Consider the following 8031-nt stretch of genomic DNA (forward strand, 5'->3'; position numbering starts at 1 on the left):
CCCCCCCCCCCCCAAGATCTGCAACTGGGTAGGCTTGGTTTGCTGCTCACGTTCAGTGCAAATGAGAAAATCATCTTGATAAAGACCAGCGCTTTATGGTCCAGTGGTGGTGATTTAGGCCATCTTGTATTTCCTCTCTCTTTTCCTTCTGTGTGATTTATTTATTTTTTTTTTAACATCACTACGTTTTAATGTTTCAGTGCATATGTTCAGTGTGAAACTTGTAGAAGAAAAGGTGGATGTGACCAAAAGGAAATAACAATGTCAAAGGAGCCACAGTACTGGAACCAGTTTATTGATACAGATTACTAATAACATAGGCCAACATAAAAAAAAAATTTCTGGTGCCTTGGGTTTTTTGACCTGTTCCTGGGGTTATTTGTGGCGCTGATTCAGAAAATTGCATGGCTAGCATGCATCAGCTCTAGTTTCTTAGATATGGTTATGAGATAGTAGATATGCCTTCGGGATAGTAAGTCAAACATAAACATTGGGCAAAATAAGATTGGCCTACAAGGGAATATATATGTGACAAGGCGGTGGCTACTGCCAGAAGAGAGGCGTAGTCAGTAGAAGGAAGAAGGTGTTGATGCTCCTGTACAGGCCATTGGTAAGGCCCCACTTGGAGTATTGAGTTCAGTTTTGGAGACCATATCTGGTGAAGGACGTAAGAAGACTTGAAGCGATCCAGAGGAGGGTGACGAAAATGATAGGAGGCTTGCGCCAGAAGATGTATGAGGAGAGACTGGAAGCCCTGAATATGTATACCCTAGAGGAAAGGAGGGACAGGGGAGATATGATTCAGACATTCAAATACTTGAAAGGTTATTAACGTAGAACAAAATCTTTTCCAGAGAACGGAAAATGGTAAAACCAGAGGACATAATTTGAGGTTGAGGGGTGGTAGATTCAGGGGCAATGTTAGGAAATTCTGTTTTACGGAGAGGGTGGTGGATGCCTAGAATGCGCTCCCGAGAGAGGTGGTGGAGAGGAAAACGGTGACTGAGTTCAAAGAAGCGTGGGATGAACACAGAAGATTTAGAATCAGAAAATAATATTAAATATTGAACTAAGGCCAGGACTGGGCAGACTTGTACGGTCTGTGTCTGTGTATGTCCGCTTGGTGGAGGATGGGCTGGGGAGGACTTCAATGACTGGGAGGGTTTAGATAGGATGGAGTAAGTTTTAACGGAGATTTCGGCAGTAGGAACCCAAGCACAGTACCGGGTAGAGCTTTGGATTCTTGCCCAGAAATAGCTAAGAAGAAAAAATTAAAAAATTTAAATTGAATCAGGTTGGGCAGACTGGATGGACCATTTGGGTCTTTATCTGCCATCATCTACTATGTTACTATGGTGGTTGGAGGACAAAATGTAATCAGTGAACCTTTGGTAGCACGAGAGAGAATCCTACTGCCACCACGACATATAAAGCTAGGCCTGATGAAATGATTTGTAAAGGCTTTGAATAAAGACGGTTCATGCATTGAATACAAAGCCCATATGTTTCCTGGACTAACCATGAAAAAACTAAAGGCAGGAATTTTCTATCATGCGGATTACAAATTATTCAGGCTCAATCATTTTTCCCTAACTGTCCCGGCAGGTCCCACTCTTTCTAATGTACCTGGGGCAATGGGGATTAAGGGCCGAGGCTATAAATGATCCACATTTCATAGCATCAGTGAATGAAATTGAATCATATGCCTGGTCTTCATTTGTTCTTGTTGTGAAAAACTTTCTTGGCAACAAGAAGGCAGACAACTACACACAATTAGTAGAGGATATGCTCTTTCATTTCAACAGGCTTGGCTGTAACATGAGTGTTAAAGTCCATTATCTGCACAGTCACTTAGATGGCTTTCCAGAGAACTTTGGTGACTTAAGCGAAGAGCAAGGTGAAAGATTTCACCAAGACATAAAAACAATGGAAGCCAGATGGGATGCACAATGATGGCAGACTATTGTTGGAATCTTATGCGGGATTGTCCTGGCAGATCTTACAAAAGGAGCTTCTTGTGTGTCAAATGACTGGAAAGTTTATTTGCTTTCGGTATGAAATAAGTAGATTCTAATGGTGTACACTTTTCCTTTCATTTTTAATATGTTTCCTTCATGCTTAAAAGATATTAATTTAAACACTACATTAAAATATCCTGGTTTTTTAATGGGTAAGCAGAGTGAAGAGAGGTATATGTCACATGTTCTGTATCTCAAAAACTGGATCCGTTAGGAGAAAACTGGTGCCATTTTTGGAATCAGCAGGTCAAATATATCCAGAAACAGGTCTAACATTTGAGGCAGCAAAATGAGTGTTGGCCAGTGTTAATGTATTTATGTATATGTAATTAAATGTTTTAAATATTTTCTATGTAGGATCCCTGATGCAGGCACATTCTGAAACATGACTGTGTCTGCTTACCTCAGTAAACTGGCTCCAAAGATGTGACTTCTTTATCTTCCTTGAGTTCTGGTGTTCTTTCATTGTTTGATTTCAGTGTGAAATTTGTGCCATGCAAAGCAACATGACAAATCCCTCACTTATAAACTCCATTCGTAACGGGAAAGTATTACGCCATAACAGAGAGCAGAGGCCTATCCTGTATCTGGAGCCCTGAGCCTGTGACTTGGGGATTGCGCCAGGCAGCTCTTCAGACAGCCGTACAAGAGTCAATGTGGATGGGGTGGGCTTAAGGAGACAGAGCCCATAGAAAAACTTGCAGGTGTTTGAACATTCATGGTTCTAGCTTAGCGGCTGAGCTGTGCACATCTTTGGCAAGGGAAGGAGTCACTGCTCTAGCTTGACTGAAAGATCTTGTCAATATATAGTTTTTCCATGCTAGTTTCTTCATCAGTCTTGAAGGGCCCACAATCACGGTGATGCTGCTGAAAATCTTTCCTTACAGCCTTAGTGTTACTAGACATACAGATGGTCTCTTCTCAACAGAGCTTGCAAGCAATTCAGGACAAATAAAGGATTCGAGAGTTAGTTGTTTATTGTGGGAATGATTAGAACAAACTGTCCTCCCGCCTCGGGGATGTCCATGGAGTGTGCCCTTCTGGAATACTGTGTACAATTCTGGAGACCACATTACCAAAAGGATGTGCAGAGAATTGAGTCGGTTCAGCGAATGGCCACCAGGATGGTCTCAGGACTCAAGGATCTCCCGTATGAGGAACGGCTGGGTAAATTGCAGCTTTACTCACTCGAGGAACGCAGAGAGAGGGGAGACATGATCAAGACGTTCAAATATATCATGGGCCGTATCGAGGTGGAAGAAGATATCTTCTTTCTTAAAGGACCCATGGCAACAAGAGGGCATCCGTTGAAAATCAGGGATGGGAAATTTAATGGCGACACCAGAAAATATTTCTTCATCGAAAGGGTGGTTGACCGCTGGAATAATCTTCCACTACAGGTAATTGAGGCCAGCAGCGTGCCAGATTTTAAGAAAAGATGGGATTGGCATGTGGGATCTCTTCATGGAGGAAGTTAGAGGGTGGGTCACTAGTGTGGGCAGACTAGATGGGCCGTGGCCCTTTTCTGCCGTCATTTTCTATGTTTCTATGAATAGTTCTCATAGTGTCCTGGTTTCCAGAGCTGAGGTTCAGATTTGACATCATTGAAATTATCTCAGCTTATTCCTCATTGTCTTTCATGAATATCCTAGAAAGATTGGAAATGACCATATGGCCTGTCCTTCCCATTTACGATCCTTTTCCATGTACTTGTCACAGCTTTCATGAATTCGGGTACACTTTTTGTCTCCACAGCCTCCACTGGGAGGTTGCTCCATGAATTTCACTACCTTTTCCATGAAGAAGTATTTCCCCTTTTATCTCCCTCACTCCAGAGTTTCCTTTCAATTGAAAGAGACTCGCCTCATATGCATCATGTCTCCCCTCTCCCACCTTTCCTTCAAAGAGGAGATCTTTAAGTATGGCCCCAGAGGCCTTATGGCAAAGACCACTGACCATTCTAAAATAGCCATCCTTTAACCAGGGATCTCAAAGTCCTTCCTTGAGGGCCACAATCTAGTCGGATTTTCAGGATTTCCCCAGTAAATATGCATTGAAAGCAGTGCATGCACATAGATCTCATGCATATTCATGGGGGAAATCCTGAAAACCCGACTGGATTGCGGCCCTCGAGGAGGGACCCCTGCTTTAGACCGACTCCATCCTTTTTTAAATCTTTTTGAAGGTAAGGCCTCCAGAATTGTACACATTATTCTAAATGAGGTCTCACTAGAGTTTTATACAGGGGCATCAATGCCTCCCTTTTTATGCTGGATGTCACAACATTTTAGAAGGGGGGGGGGGGATAAACCACTTGGTTTTTCAGAATATCTGTCATGAATATGCATGAAAGAAATCTACAGTTACAAAGCTTCATAAAATCAGGTAGGTTTAAAATATAATAAGGTATGTTAATCGCTTTCAAAGAGGATAACTCGACCACCGCAACAGTGAATGAGAGAGATGTATCGGTGCACTGGACCACCACCAAGAGGGGCCAAAGCTTCTCACTGTTTAAGGAATAAATACATTGAGACACTTGAAAACTGCAAAACCTGAACTTTCTTTCTTTGCTGAATAAAAGCCTTTTCTTCCTCTGAAGAGCAAACCCACCTCCCGCCTACATCCCAGAGGGCGGAGGAATGGCGTCAGGTCAGAGGCCATTGTATGTACTGTAAATCTTGGAGATGTGAACAGTGGGACTGTGAGACTTGCTGTTGCGTTTACTGTTCTACACCTTTGGTCATTTATTGCTGTATTGGGAATTTGTTATTTCATGCACATAACTTATTTAATGTACTATAGAAAGAAAACTGTTAAAGATGGATTGAGTTCCATTCAAAGTAGTCAATAAAAATGACTTTCATTTTATGTTTTCCTACCACTTTTCATGGTTTCTTTTTCACTTCAGTATCAATGTTATCTATATTTGCAGCGACTGAATCACTAACAACCGTGGTGTGTTCAGTACGAACCATTGGAAAGACGTTCTTGGTTCTGTAACCTATTTGTAACCTGTAAACACTGATTACTCAGTGACTCCTACCTGTTCTCACCTTGTAATTCGCTGATTGTACAGCTCTCTTTCACTGTAAACCACCTAGAAGTCGCAAGATTATGGCGGTATAGAAAAAATAAAGTTATTATTATTATTATTAGAAGACCATCAGCAGAAGGCAGGTTCCAGATCTGCAGACTTCTGGCCACGCTGCGATGGGGCTCTTCTTTCTTCTGCTTCTTCAGAGCTGCACTGCTCTGCTCTGTCCCTTAGGGCCACCTCTGCCACTTGGGTGGCATCTGACCTTCTGTGCTAGGTTTCACATGCAAGAGGTGCAATGCACATGTATAAGATCTGTTTGCGTTCACTGCTTCCATTGCGTGCAAATCTGGTCCATTTTCAAAGTCAAGTCTCCAGTGTTCTCCAGTACAGTGGAGCTAAATCTTCGGCTTTGGGATTGGCCACCCTTTGTGAATGTGGGCTTGCAAACAAAAGCGGCATCAAAGCAAAACAGTAGATCTTGACAAGCACCAGTGTGTACTTGCATCTGTAGGAAAGGTGGTCAGATTTCAAATACCTGCAAATTACCCTCATTTGCCCATACAACTTTGGTTAATATTTAAAAGCATGATGTCTTGAGTGCAGATTAGAGGGGAGGATGAAAGTTAAATGGAGGAGGAAGGGTTTAAGGTTCACTAAGGCCGGCTGCCTAACATTCTTATAGGGGTCCTGCACGGAAAGATTAAAAAATAAGCAAAGCTAGCTGCTATACTTCTTTCAGCCACATGGTGGTGCTTGTGACCCATAGATTAAGGGGAAAATACTAGTTGCGTCTATAATGAATGCACACGAGAGTTTCTGGCCATTTCTTTTGCTGCTTTTCCGAGTTAAGTCATAGACAAAGCTGTTGCATGGCTAACAGACCAAGAGCACGCTTGCATCTCATTTCATCTTATTTTTTTTCTTTCAAGAAATGATATTGAATTTTAGAAAAAGGTCACAAAGTGCACCAATCAGTAGAAAAGTTCAAAATAGAAAAAAAAAATTAACAATAGCTTCAACAGCTACACGCAATAAATAGTTAAACTCTGTTACTCATTGTCAGAGGATGTGGTGACGGTGGTTAGTGTAGCTGGGTTTAAAAAAGGTTTGGACAAGTTCCTGGAGGAAAAATCCGTAGTCTGTTATTAAGACAGACATGGGGAAGCCACTGCTTGCCTTGGATCGGTAGCATGGAATGTTGCTACTCTTTGGGAGTTCCAGCTTCTTGCTACTCTTTGGGATTCTGGAATGTTGCTACTCTTTGGGATTCTGGAATGTTGCTACTCTTTGGGTTTCTGCCATGTACTTGTGACTTGGATTGGCCACTGTTAAACTGGGCTAGATGGACCATTTGGCTGACCCAGTATGGCTGGTCTTGTGTTCTTTGATGATCCAACTAGAATAAAATGACATGTTTGGGGATTCATTTTATTTTTTTAATATTTCCCCATTTGAGCATATTTTTCCACTTCTTCAAAATGAATTATTATTTTTTAGCACAAGTTGACTTGTTGTTCTGCCAGTGCCAACAAAACAGTAGCAGTGGCTGGAATGGCTTAGGAAGGAGAAGTTGGTCAAGCAGAATCTATCCAGCTCGCCGGCAATGCTGCATTAGCAGTTTATTAATAAGCAATTATTTTCTCCCACCTAGAAAACAAGAAATTACCTAAAAAAAAATCCCCGAAACAATTCCAATGCAATCCCCTCTCCCCTCCCTCCCACCCTGGATGTGTATATTTAAAGGTCAGTAAAATAAAGTTAGTCATCATTCCTTACAAAATTTAGCCAATGGCTCCCAAATATCCAGAAATTTCCTGTAACTTCCCTACTGTATAGCCATCAAACATTCCATTTTAAAAGTATAACAAAGAGATTCCCACCAGGAAGTGTAATTTAACCTATCTCAGTTCTTCCAATTCTAAATGTAAATTTTGGAGATCCATATGGGATCAGGTGAACAAAATATTGGAAAATCCAGTGGCATTGACGTACGATACCAAGAGCTAAAAGCCAAATATCTGCTAGGAATAACAAACTTCTCTTTATAATGACAGGGGTTGCCATACAACTTATACTGAATAATGATGGCCTCTGAAGAAGCGCAAGGTGTCATGATTTTACCCGCTGGATCAACTGCCATTCCAGAATAAAAAAATTCCTGAGGTAAGACATCTGCAACTTTGGACTTACGTCAGTGCTGCGTAATTTTAATTATAGCCTTGTTAGTCACTCCCTGGAACCTGCTGATGTCAATTGAGTAATCTGGTTTCACCCTTTGTGAATGGTGAGTTGGACCAACCTGTTCCAACTTGTATTTTGCTAAGTTTGCTGAACTAAAAAGTCAGTGTCGGTACTAGTAAGGCAGACTATGAGAATATTCAGACTCCAAGTGCTGATTGAAATGTTGTAATTAATTGCTGAAAAGGTGGTATGTCTTTGTCCAAAATGTATAAAGAGAATTGGACACCATGAGGCTCATTTGCAAAGAAGACAGATGTCCAAAAGACAGCAAAAACTGGAACTTGGGCCATTTTACTGGCCAAAACGTCCAAGTGGGCATTTTCGAAACTGACTTTCCCGATGTCTTTCCGGTTGCTTTGTGTCCAGTGCATTTTAATCTTAAGGGGGGCGTGTTAGAGGTGGGCTTTGGGTGGGCTTAGGACTTCTGTGAGGATAATCAAACTTTTAACAAAACGTCCAGGGCATCATTTAGATGTTTGGGGTTCGACCTGTTATAAAAATGAATAAGGGCCAAAAAGGTCCTCAAGCTGATCAGATGACCACTGGAGAGATTAAGACATGACCCCCATCCTGATATCCAAAGATGTGAAACCCCCTCCCCCAGTACATTCCAGCCCGTCTTACAGCTTCAGATAGTCCACAGCTGCGCAGAGCAGAGGGGCCCTCTAGGGGGTACTGCAGTGAACGTCACATTTAAAAGTCCCGGGTACACGTCATTATAACCTGCTTTTC

The sequence above is a fragment of the Geotrypetes seraphini genome, chromosome 11, assembly GCF_902459505.1.
Source record: "Geotrypetes seraphini chromosome 11, aGeoSer1.1, whole genome shotgun sequence".
NCBI lineage: Eukaryota > Metazoa > Chordata > Amphibia > Gymnophiona > Dermophiidae > Geotrypetes > Geotrypetes seraphini.